Below are 13,588 nucleotides of genomic sequence, written 5' to 3'. Positions count from 1 at the left end.
GAGCTCCTACATGACTGCTTGGAGACAATCCATAATTAAAAACTCAGCGACCAACTTAAATGAGTATGCCACCACCGTCACAGACTTCATCAGTAAATGTGTGGACGAATGCGTGCCAAAGAAAGCAGTACGTACATTTCCCAACCGGAAACCATGGCTCAATCGCAAGATTGACTGCCTACTGAAAGACAAGTCTGAGGCGTTCAATTCAGGTGATGCTGACCTGTACAAGAAATCTAGGTCCAACCTCCGAAAAGCCATCTGGGATGCCAAGAGAGAATATCAGACCAACCTAGAGTCACATATAGCGTTACAGGCTCTCGAAGGTTGCAGCAAGGCCTAAACAATATAACGGGCTACAAAATGAAGTCGAGCAGTATCTCCGGCAGCAGTGCACCCCTCCCCAATGAACTCAATGCATTCTATGCTCGGTTCGAGCAGGAAAATAATGATCTGCTGTCAAGTGCCCCAGCTGCCCATAACACACCCATACCACCGTCACAGCTTCCGAAGCCAAATCAGCATTCCTGAATGTGAACACTTGGAAGGCAATGGATCTGGACGGGATACCTGGTGCACTCAGAGCCTGTGTGGACCAGCTGACAGGTCTATTCGTGGACATCTTTAACCTGTCCCTACTCCACTCCGAGCTCCCCACCTGCTTCAAGAAGACCACTATCGTACCGGTGCCAAAGAAGAACAAGGCAACTTGCCTCAACCACTACCGTCCAGTGGCCCTGACATCAGTCATAATGAAGTGCTTCGAGAGATTGGTCATGTGCATCAACTCTATACTCCCAGAACGCTTTGATCCACTGCAATTTGCATACCGCCGCAACCGGTCCAGGGCAGACGCCATCTCCTTGGCCCTACACTCATCCTGAAAGTATCTCGACAACAAGGACTCTTACATCAGAATCCTATTTAGTGACTACAGCTCCGCCTTCAACACCATAATCCCAGCTGAGCTCATATCAAAGCTCCAAAACCTAGGACTTGGCTCCTCACTCTGCAACTGGATCCTCGACGTTCTGACTCACAGACCATAATCAGGAAGAATAAACAACAACAGCTCCTCCACAATTTCCATCAATACAGGCAAGGCTGCGTACTTAGCCCCCTACTATGATTCCTTTACACACATGACTGTGTGGCAAAATTAGGTTCCAACTTCATCTACAAGTTTGCTGACAAGACGACCATAGTGGGCTGGATCTTGAATGACAATGAGACAGAATTCAATAGGGAGATAGAGAACCTAATGGAGTGATGTAACAACAGAAATCTATCCCTCAATGCCAGCAAATCGAAATAGCTGGCCATTGATTTCATGAAGCAAAATACTGTTCACACCCCCGTCAGCATCAACCGTGGTGGAGATGGTTGACAGCTTCAAATTCCTAGGGGTACACATCTCCAAAAATATGTCCTGGTACACCCAGGTTGACGCTACCACCAAGCAAGCACAACAGTGCCTATATCACCTCAGGAAACTAAGTTAATTCGGCATGTCCACATGAACACTTACAACTTTTATAGATGCACCATAGAAACCATTCTATCTGGCTGCATCACAGCCTGGTATGGCAACTGCTCGGCCCAAGACCGCAAAAAACTTCAGCGAGTCGTGAACAAAGCCCAGTCCATCACACAAATCTGTCTCCTATCCGTGATGTCATCTACATGTCCGTCTGCCTGGGGAAATCAGGCAGGATAACCAAAGACCCCTCTCACCCGGCTTACTCACTCTTCCAACTTCTTCCATCTGGCAGGAGATACAAAGTCTGAGAACACATACGACTAGATTCAAAAACAGCTTCTTCCCCGGCGTTCCCAGACTCCTAAATGACCCTCTTATGGACTGGCCTGATTAGTATTACACCCCTGTATGCTTCACCCGATGCCGGTGTCCATGTGTTGACATTGTGTACCTTGTTGCCCTATTATGTATTTTCTTTTTATTTTCTTATCTTTTCATCAACTTAATGATCTGTGTGAGCTGCACACAGAAGAATACTTTCACTGTACCTCGGTACACGTGACAATAAACAAATCCAATCCAAAACACAAGCCAGGAAAATATGCACAGCAACACGCAGATGCATCGCGACATGAAAAAGAAAGCTGCCGTGTGTTCACCCTTCTATTAGACTATTAGAGTGTGTTATTGTCAAAGGAAGGTTTTGTCAAGAATTATGAAATATCTTCATAAAAATCTGCCACTGCTTATAAACACTCATATCATAGAATTTACAGTGCAGAAGGAGGCCATTGACCCATCGAGTCTGCACCGGGTCTTACAAAGAGCACCCTACTGAAGCCCATGTATCTACACTACCCCGTAACCCCCACTTAACATTTTTCGGACACTAAGGACAATTTATCATGGCCGATCCACCTAATCTGTACATCTTTGAACTGTGGGAGAAAACTGGAGCACCCGGAGTAAACCCACGCAGGCAACGTGCAGACTCCGCACAGACAGTGACCCAGCCGGGAATCGAACCTGGGACCCAGGAACTATGAAGCAACTGTGCTAGCCACTATGCTATCGTGTTGCCCACAATGGGCATCATATAGATAGATGAACATTCTAAATTGGAGCAGAAATAGAACATTCGGAACATGCTCCGCCATTTGATAACATCATTGCTGATCAGTTACTGCAGGCAATTTCAAATTGGTGGTTGCTACCCACGGGTGGGTTATGGGCGGGTGTCAGGAGGTTCGTGGAGCCATCTATCGCGGCTTTCTCGATCGTGGGAATTCACATGCAGCAGCTGGCTTTTAACAATGCCAGCTGCAAGCGGCTTTAAAACTGGTGGCAGCGACCAGTTAAAAAAATGCGGATGCACTACACAAGTGTGCGCACTCATCAGCGCGCATGCGGCCCAGGAGTGTTGGGACCTGAACACGGAGTCAACGTGCGATCGAGGCATGGTGGTGGCAGACTGTGCGGTGATCACAAATGATGAACAAGGCTATAATCTCGATTTTCTTCTGCATCCCTAAACATTACTGAAATGATCTGGTGAGACTATATATTCCTCATGGTTTAATCATGGACAGAGCTGAACTTATGGCAAGGGATATAATGAAAGCCATGTGAAATCATCACCCTCTGTGTACTGAAGTGTGGGTATAAGTTTTTTTCTGGCCTTTTAGATGACATTAAAGCATTGGATCGAAACAGTGACCAGTCAATCCCAATGATGGTGGACTTCACCCACTGTAATGCTCAGTCAATAGGGGAGATGCATCGTGCGACAATCCCCAGGCAGGAATGTTCCCTTCCAGTCAGGGAACACTTCAGCAGTCAAGGGCATTCAGCTTCTGATCTCCGGGTAAGCGTTCTCCAAGGCGTCCTTCAGGACGCGCGACTATGCAGAATCGCCGAGCAGAAACTTATAGCCAAGTTCCGCACACATGAGTGCGGCCTCAACCGGGACCTGGGATTCATGTCGCATCACATTCATCCCCCACCATCTTGCCCACAAAATCCTACCAACTGTCCTGGCTTGACACAATTCATACCTCTTTAACCTGGGGTTACCCCATCTCTGGATCTGTAAAGACTTAATCACCTGCTAATGCTCACATTCCAAGCATTGTCTGGCATCTTTGAATTTGTCCATATATATGTTTCTGGAACATACCTCTTCATTCACCTGAGGAAGGAGCAACGCTCCGAAAGCTAGTGATATCGAAACAAACCTGTTGGACTTTAACCTGGTGTTGTAAGACTTCTTACTGTGCTCACCCCAGTCCAACGCCGGCATCTCCACATCAATAGGGGAGATGCTCAGAGTTTACAAACTGAGGTGTGAAATCCACGCTTTTCTCCTCTAGAAATTGCCCTGTCTGGCTGATTCGTTTGCTGATGAAACTTGGATGCTAACTATGTCTTACCTTGCAGATATTTTTTCAATTTTAAATGAACTGAACCTCAAATTGCAAGGGAAGGATGATGATTGCTTTCGGCACTGTGAAGCATTCACAGCTTTCCAAAAATCATTGAAAGTTTGGCAATTGCAAGTGCAAAGCCATAATTACTACATATTCCCCACACTGCTACGACACATCGACTAAAACAGCATTAGTAAGGATACTGTAAATGTACTGGTAAGTCTGACTCCAAATGAAGCAGGCTGAACTTCTGTGCCTCAGCTTTGATAGCACATTAAAAACACTGCACCAATCAATGAAACTGCCAGCATTCTGGAGTGGCGTCTCTGAGAAGTATCAGGAGCTGAGAAAACAAACATTTTGTTGCTCTGGTCCTTCACAACGATCTACATGTGCGAGGTTGGATTTTCCCACCTCACAAAGATTAAGACGGCACTAAAGAACCGGCTTAATCCTGAATTTGATATGTGCATAGCCCTCTCCTCCTGTGAATCTGCTTGGACTGAGATTGTGAGGACCAGGCAAGCTCACCTCTCGCATTAATAGTAAGAGAAAATGGTGGATCGCGAATGTCGGCCGGCGTGGGTCACGAAGATCGGCCGGTGTGGATTACCAAGGTCGACTAACATGGGTCCCGAAGATTGGCCATTGGTAAAAATGGGTCCCCGGAAACAAAAAGTTTCAAAAACACTGAGTTACTGTCAGAAGTGTGCAATTCAATCTGCTTGTTCTTCGGAACCATGAAGATTTGAAGGCTCTTTTGTCAGTTTAACGAATTTGACATTTCTTTCATCTCCGCGTGACTTGTGTGGCTTGGAAAGGTGAAAGATTGTTCAAGTAAGGACAGAGCTTTCACCTTTAGACTCTCAAGACCTGAGACCAAGAAGACCTGAGCCCATGCAGTCATGAGCTTCACCTGAAAGCAGGAATTACCTTTATCACTTGGCAAACATTTGACTCAGTTGACAGCAGAATGCTGATCCTTAAAATAAATCCACAGTACGAAGTCTTACAACACCAGGTTAAAGTCCAACAGGTTTGTTTCGATGTCACTAGCTTTCGGAGCGCTGCTCCTTCCTCACTTTAACCTGGTGTTGTAAGACTTCGTACTGTGCTCACCCCAGTCCAACGCCGGCATCTCCACATCATGGCTTAAAATAAATAAGTGAGAAAGTGAATAATTCTCCACCGTCAATTGTGATCTGAGTGATTATCATTTTAAGAAAAAGATACGTTCCCTGACCGGGAATCGAACCCGGGCCGCGGCGGTGAGAGCGCCGAATCCTAACCACTAGACCACCAGGGAAACTGCATGCTAGCAGATCAGCGATCATTCTTAATATGCAGTTCCTGTCACGAGTATCCATATAGCTCGCACTTGAGAGTCATTTGTGCGTGTAAATGCATTTCAGGACTCTACTGGTTCACTATCTATTAACATAAATCTGTCTATTTCATCAGCTGAATCGACTTAATATAATTTTCATAAACTTTTGTTCTGCATCTTCCTTTCTCCCATTCTTTTTAATTATTATTCAACACACTTAGGCACGATAAAGGTTTACAAAACTGCACTGAAAAAAAAATATTGTTACGCCGAGATTTACTTGCAATGAGCACATTGATACACCCACAATCCATCTGAAAATATCATCAGTGACTACTTTTGTTTTACTGGAAGGCAGCATTAAACAATTGTGGCAACAATGAGCCCGAACCAACCTGGGGAAAACTCTCCACTTTTTGATGTTGTACCGAATGCAGAGGAATATGTTGTGGTTGTTGAAAGCCCGAGCACTCCATGCAATTGATCTTAAAGCTGATAGCCTAAGTTTACGCATTTTCAGCTATTTGTCAATAACGTTCCGGCCTCTTCATAAGGTCAGATATGTTCATGTTCCTTCATTATTGCACGATATTCCATGGCCATTCGTAATTCCTCCGACACTGAAGCAGTTCGTGCCATGTACAGCACTACCTTAATAAGTTTGGTTTGATACGTGGCAGGAAACGGTTATTCCAAACTCGAGCACCCATAATCCATTTGCAAGAATTACAATAATTAGAGATATTCATAACCTGTTGCAATCGAATAATTTCTAGATGTCACAAACCTGTTAAAATCGCACTGCAAATTAATGTTTTGTTTTAAACGTCAAGCGAAGTACTAATTTTTAAATACAGATTTAGGAGACGACCAATAAAAAAATGTTGGAATATTCAACGGGAAGTCCCAGTGTGTGTACAGGACGCAGAATGTGAAAGGCACAGAAAAGTGGAAGCAGAAACAAAGTGTAATGATATGCCATCAATAAGCACATGACGAGTGATGAATGTAACTGAGCATTAATACGCTAAACAGCTCGCCTACTGGCCTCTGGTACCGAACTGGGGTGGAGACTAGCCACCTTTATACATGAGCCAGAGGGGAGGAGCCACAGGCAGAGCCAGGCGGGAGAAGCCCAGGCATGTACAACACAACACAGTGGTTTACCACATTCACCCCCTGTTAAAAAAAGAGTCCGGCGGGGTGAAGTGGTCTTAAAGGTCAAGTCTGCCGGGGGCCTTGACCTTCTGCCATGATCGCCTCAGTCCCAGCTGTGGTGTGGGCAGCAGTGTCGAGACCTGTGTGTCCGGGAGCGTGTTGTCCTCTTCTTCACCCAGTTATTGAGTCGGTCTGTGGTGTTTGTCGCTGGTGAGCCTGCGGGTGCTAGTTCGTGAGGTAGGTGGGCAGGGCTGGGGAAAGATGGCGTAGGGTCAGGGGTGATGGTGGTGATGGTCACTGGGGAGCCTGCTGGTGCCAAATCTCAAAGGGAGACTATGTCCTATTGCCTGTCCTGGTGTGCCACGTAGGCATAGTGTGGATTGGCATGGAGGAGCAGGACCTTCTCGATGAGGGGGTCAGATTTATGGCTCCTCACATGCTTCCAGAGGAGGACGGGTCCTGGGACTGCCAGCCAGGATGAGAGCGAGACACTGGAGTTGGATTTCCTGGGGAAAGCAAACATACGCTCGTGAGGAGTATCATTGGTGGCTGTATACAGGAGCGGCCGGATGGAGTGGAGCGCATCGGAGAGGACCTCCTGCCAGCGGGAGACTGGGAGACTCCTACTCCTAGACCATAGGGCCAGGAGGACGGCCTTCCAGACCATCGCATTCTCCCTCTCGACCTGTCCATTTCCCGGGGGTTATAGCTGGTCGTCCTGCTAGAGGCAATGCCCTTTCTGAGCAGGAACTGACGCAACTCGTCGCTCATGAAGGAGGAACCTCGATCACGATGGATGTAGGCGGGGAACTCAAACAGAGTGAAAAGACTGTGCAGGGCCTTGATGACGGTGGCAGAGGTCATGTCAGGGCACGGGATGGCGAAGGGGAATCTTGAGTACTCGCCAATAATGTTGAGGAAGTACACGTTACGGTCAGTGGAGGGGAGGGGCCCTTTGAAATCGATGCTGAGGCGCTCAAAGGGGTGAGAGGCCTTTGACCAGGTGTGATCTATCTGGCCGATAGAAGTGCGGCTTGCACTCCGCACAGACCTGGCAGTCCCGCGTCACGGACCTGACCTCCTCGATGGAGTAAGGCAGGTTGCGCGCCTTGATGAAGTGAAAAAAACGAGTGACCCCCGAGTGACAGAGGTCATTGTGAGGGCCCGGACTGGGTCTACTTGTGCGCTGGCACATGGACTGCGGAAAAGGGCATCTGGGGGCTCATTGAGCTTCGCAGGTCGATACAAGATATCGTAGTTGTAGGTGGAGACCTCGATCCTCGACTTCAGTATCTTGTCATTCTTGATCTTGCCCTGCTGTGTGTTATTGAACATGAAGGCAACCGACCGTTGGTCAGTGAGGAGAGTGAATCGCCTGCCAGTCAGGAAATGCCTCTAACGTTGCACAGTGTCTACGATGGCTTAGGCTTCCTTTTCGACGGAGGAGTGTTGAATTTCGGAGGCATGGAGGGTACGGGAGAAGAAAGCCACGGGCCTGCCCGCCTGGTTGAGTGTAGCGGCCAGAGCAAAGTCCGATGCATCGCTCTCCACCTAGAATGGGATGGACTCATCCACAGCATGCATCGCGGCTTTGGCAATATCTGCCTTGATGCGATTGAAGGCCAGTCGGGCCTCAGTCGTAAGGGGAAAAATGGTGGATTTGATAAGTGGACGGGCCTTGTCCGCATAATTGGGGACCCACTGGGCATAGTACGAGAAGAACCCCAGGCATCTCTTCAGGGCCTTGGGGCAGTGAGGGAGGGGGAGTTCCAGGAGGGGTCGGGCCCTAGGACTCCATGTTCCACGATGTAGCCGAGGATGGCTCGGCGGGTTGTGCGGAAAACGCATTTTTCTTTATTATTGGTGAGGTTCAGGAGTTTAGCGGTGTGGAGGAAGTGCCGGAGGTTTTTGGCATGGTCCTGCTGGTCATGGCCACAGATGGTGATATTGTCTAAGTACGGGAACGTGGCCTGCAGCCCATTCTGGTCAACTATTCGGTCCATTTCTATTTGGAAGTCCGAGACCCCTTTGGTGACGCCGAAGGGGATCCTGAGGAAGTGGTAGAGGTGGCCATCTGCCTCGAAGGCAGTGTATTGGCGGTCCTCCAGTCGGATAGGGAGCTGGTGGGTCGCGGACTTCAAGTCAACTGTGGAGAAGACTCGATACTGCGCAATCTGGTTGACCATGTCAGATATGCGGGGGAGGGGCAGCACGATGGCGCAGTGGTTAGTGCTGCTGCCTCACAGCGCTGAGGTCTCAGGTTCGATCTCTGGGTCACTGTCCGTGTGGAGTTTGCACATTCTCCCCGTGTTTGCGTGAGTTTCACCCCTACAACACAAAGATGTTCAGGGTAGGTGAATTGGCATGTTAAATTGACCCTTAATTGGAACAAATTAATTGGGTACTTTAAATTTATTTTTAAAAACTTATGCGGGGGAGGGGGTAAGCATCGGGCTGCGTGTACCAGTTGATTGTCTGGCTGTAATCGATGCCCATCCGGTGCTTCCCCCCAGTCTTGACGACCACCACTTGGGCTTTCCAAGGCTGGTACTAGCCTCAATGATCCCCTCTCACAGGGTCGCTGGACCTCCGGCCTGATAAAGGCCCAGTCCCGGGCACTGTACCATCTGCTCCTAGGAGCGACAGGCTTACAGTCCGGGAGAGAATTGCGAAGAGCGAGGGTGGGGCGACGTTAAGGGTCGCAAGGCTACAGATGGTGAAGGGGGCTGGGGTCCACTCAACTCTAAAGTAAGGCTTTGGAGGTGGCACTAGTAGTCAAACCCCAGTAATCGGGCCATGCAGAGATGGGGAAGGGCATAGAGTTTGAAGTTAGCATACTCTACGCCTTGTACAGTGAGGGTCACAACAAAGTACCCCTGGATTTCTACTGCATGGGATCCGGAAGCCAGGATGATTTTCTGGGTCGTGGGTAAGATTGGGAGGGAGCAGCGCATTACCGTATCTGGGTGAATGAAGCTGTCTTTGCTCCCAGAGTCGAAAAGGCAGGCCGGCTCGGGCCCGTTGATCCGGACGGTCATCGTAGACTTTGCGAGGTGGTGCGGCCGGGACTGGTCGAGCGTGATGGAGACGAGCTTCGGAAGGCGGTTGGTAGTCTGGTCGGAGGTAGTGGCGGCCAGTGTATGGTTGGGTGAACCGGGCTCCCGGGAGGCTGCGGAGTGGTCCCAAGATGGCGGCCCCCATGAGTCGCGCGTGGCGGGTGGCAGCGGCGATGGCGTCCAAGATGGTGGCCCCCATGGGTCTCCCGTGGCGGTCGAAATTGAAGGTGGCGGCAAAGATGGTGGTGCCCACGAGTCCCACGTGGTAGGTGGCGGGCCGCTGGGGGCGGCCCCAACAGGCAGCAGGCAGCGCTGCTGGGCCTAGATGTTTGAGGGAGAGATCGGGCCTGGCAGGGTTTTGCAATGTGGCCCTTCCTCCCACACCCATTGCAAGTCGTGTTCCGTTCAGGGCAGCATTGTCTGGGGTGATTACCTTGGCCGCAAAAGTAGCACCTCGGGCCTTTGGCGTTGGCAGGCCGCTGCGCGGCACAGGCTTGCGTCGCACCCGGGTCGGATGATGGCGGCACCCACGAGGTCCATGAGGGTGCTGTGTGGTCAGAGGTGCAGGCCTCCACGTTCTGGGAGGCCACCTCTAATGAGTTGGAGAGTTGCACTGTCTCTGGGAGGCCACGTGTACCCCCTTCTAGTAATCGCTGGAGGATGAAAATGAAAATGAAATGAAAGTCGCTTATTGTAACAAGTAGGCTTCAAATGAAGTTACTGTGAAAAGCCCACATTCCGGCACCTGTTCGGGGAGGCTGGATATAGCTTGATTTCATGCCTGCAACATAAGGGTCCTTGATCAGCAGCTTCGCGTGCTGGGTAGCCAATATCGCCCAGCAATCGCAGTTCCGGCAGACTACACGCAAAGCACGCAGAATTTCTGCAAGTGATTCCCCAGGGCGTTGCCGTCCCATGGCAAGGTGGTGCCCAGCATACACCTCGTTAACGGACTTCATGTATTGTCCCTTTAGCAGGATTATTATCTCTGCATACGAGGGGGGCGTCCCTGATGAGAAGAAAGACTCATGGGCTCATCCGTGCGTGGAGGATCTGCTTCTTCTGGAGGTCTGTGAGGTCTTCGGTGAAGGATCCAAGGTACACTTCGAAGCAGCTTAGCCAGTGCTCAAATGTTACTGTGGCGTCGGCTACCTGTGGGTCCAGCTCCCGGCGATCAGGCTTGATTGATGAGTTCATCTTAGAAGTGTATTAAATTGATATGCCATCAATAAGCACACGACGAGTGGTGAATGTAACTGAGCCTTTAATACACTAAACAGCTAGCCTACTGGCCTCTGGTCCCGAACTGCGGCGGATGTAGGGACTAGCTACCTTTATACATGAGCCCGAGGGGAGGAGCCACAGGCGGAGCCAGCCGGGACAAGCCCAGGCATGTACAACATAACATGCAACACAGTGGTTTACAAGTAACGAAGTGGAGAGTTGCACAGAGAGTATGTCCTGCATCAATCAGTGGAAAATCATAGAATTTCAGAATCGTAACAGTACACTCAGAGGTCATGCGTCCCGAACTTCCCATACTGAAAGAGCAACACACCGACATCGATTCACCTGCCTTCTCCACATTGCGTGCAATATGTATATGGGGAGTGTGGGTACTTATATATTATATATATTATGTATATTCATTTTCAGATAATGATACCATTCCCTTTTGAATGCCATACTTAAATCTGTCTCTGCCACAAACTCTGGCAATGCATTCCAGGTGCTGAGCACTCTGCATAAACGTCCCCCCCCCCACACACACACACCATCATGTCACCATTGAATAGCGAGACATTCATAACTGTGAAATCATTGATTATTTCATACCTTATTTTATTTAATTATTGTCTATAATATGTTGAATAATGATTAATTGTTGCATTTACATGGTCATCAAATTCTCATCTGCTGCCATTATGCTTGCTTTCTTCAATGTGTCTGTCTACCTATTTCCCTATCCACCAACCGCACCACCGAGCTAACTGCCTACCCATCTCCTTAAAGGTGTGCCCTCTGGCTCTTTGTGCAATGTCAGCAGTTTCCTCCTTTCAACTCTGTCCAGACTGCTCATGATTTTGAATACTTTTGATGAAATCGTTTTTAATCTTCTCTTCTCCGAGGAGACCAACCCCAGCTTCTACCGAACTGAATTTCCTGACACCTGGAACTCATCCTCGTGAATCTTTACTGCACCGTTTCTAATGCTGAAGTGTTGTGCCAAGAGCTGGACTCAATATTTCTATTCTATATAGATTGACGATAAATTCCTGAGAAGTATGTGTATTGTAGTGGTGTGAAACTAGGGACCGTTGAGAAGAAAGGTGACTTCAGTCTCCAGGCATAAAACTCACTAACCTCTGAACTAATCTCTGCACATGCACAAAAACGAATCTCAAAGCTTCAATTTCGAAAGCCAAAATATCACATTGCTTCGATTAGATAAATAACAATTATGGATGGCGAAGCAAAGGAAAGTGGATTTGAGACCAAAAGTAGATCAGTGATGATCGTACCGAAAGGCATGGTCAAAGGACATACACCGGCTCCCAAATCTTACTTTCCCAGGTAAGCCTCGAATTTGCTGTTCCAAACAGGCCTCACCAGCTCCCATGCTGCTCCATTCAATCTGGAAGCATCTCTGTTTTATATATGAAAGTTAAATCTAAGCGTTTTTCACATTTGCAAGGTCAAGATCATTGGCCTCAGATGGTGGAAGGCAGGGCAACCCTGAGATTAATAGGAAGTCTCACAACACCAGGTTAAAGTCCAACAGGTTTGTTTGATAAAAGCAAATTACTGCGGATGCTGGAATCTGAAACGAAAGAGAAAATGCTGGAAAATTTCAGCAAGTCTGGCAGCATCTGTAGGGAGAGAAAAGAGCTAACGTTTCGAGTCCGATGACTCTTTGTCAAAGCTAACAGACAGAAAATGGGAAATATTTATACTGTGGACTGAGAATGAAAGATGAGTCATAGCCACAGAAACCCAGGGAAACTGGGTGCTAATGGGCACAGAAACCAAGGGGAAAGAGTGCTAATGGCAGTCCCCAGAGAGGACAAAAGATGTGAAAGGTCAAACAGCAGGGAAACTAACATCAGAGGATGAACTCTAGATGTGGGGGGAGGGGAAAGGGGAAGCAAAGAGGAGAAAGGTGAAGGAAAGGTGGATAAGATTGGGGAGGGGAAATTAAATGTATATTAAGAAAGAAAGAAATGGTGAAAGACAGTTAAAATGAAATGAAAACAAATGGGTCGAGGTGGGGTAGAGCTGATCATCTGAAGTTGTTGAATTCGATGTTCAAGCCGGAAGTCTGTAGCGTGCTAAGCGGAAGATGAGATGTTATTCCTCCAGTTTGCGTTGCGCCTCACTGGAACATTGCAGCAGGCCAAGAACAGACTTGTGGGCATGTGAGCAGGGTCATTTGTTAAAATGGCAAGAAACAGGAAGGTCAGGTCCTGAATGCGCACAGACTGAAGATGCTCAGCAAAGTGATCACCCCGGTCTGCGTTTGGTCTCTCCAATATAGAGGAGACCACATTGGGAGCAGCGAATGCACTAGGCTAAATTGGAAGAGATGCAAGTGAAACGCTGCTTAACCTGGAATGAGTGTTTTGGGCCTGAGGTGTTAAGCATGGAAGAGGTAAAGGGGCAGGTGTTACACCTTCTGCGATTGCATGGGAAGGTGCCATGGGTGATGGGAGAGGTAGTGGGTATGGTGGAGGAGTGGACTAGATTGTCTCGGAGGGAACGGTCTCTGCGGAATGCTGACAGAGGGAGTGAAGGGAAGATGTGTTTGGTGGTGACATCACGCTGGAGTTGGCGGAAATGGCGGAGGATTATGCTTTGCATATGGAGGTTGGTGGGATGAAATGTGAAAACGAGGGGGACTCTATCCTTGGTTTGGGAGGAAGTGGAGGGGGCGAGGGACGTGGCGCGGGAGATGGACGGCACACTGTTCAGAGCCCTGTCCACAACTGTAGGTGGGAAATCACGGTTGAGTAAGAAGGAACACATTTTTGAAGCACCATTTTGGAAAGTGGCATCATCGGACCAAAAGCAACGGAGGCGAAGGAGTTGAGAGAAAGGGATGGAGTCCTCACAGGGTGCAGGGTGCGAAGAGCTGTAGTCCAGA

General features: G+C 48.6%; 1 non-coding gene across 1 annotated transcript; it reads right to left on the bottom strand.

Moving 5' to 3' along the window:
- Positions 1 to 5,140: 5,140 nt before the first annotated feature.
- trnae-cuc (transfer RNA glutamic acid (anticodon CUC)) lies at positions 5,141 to 5,212 on the bottom strand. The gene has a single exon. It is a non-coding gene; the product is annotated as a tRNA-Glu (tRNA).
- Between the last annotated feature and the right edge of the window lie 8,376 nt (positions 5,213 to 13,588).

Source organism: Scyliorhinus torazame, chromosome 14 (assembly GCF_047496885.1).
Source record: "Scyliorhinus torazame isolate Kashiwa2021f chromosome 14, sScyTor2.1, whole genome shotgun sequence".
NCBI lineage: Eukaryota > Metazoa > Chordata > Chondrichthyes > Carcharhiniformes > Scyliorhinidae > Scyliorhinus > Scyliorhinus torazame.
This window is presented reverse-complemented; position numbering and strand designations above follow the sequence as displayed.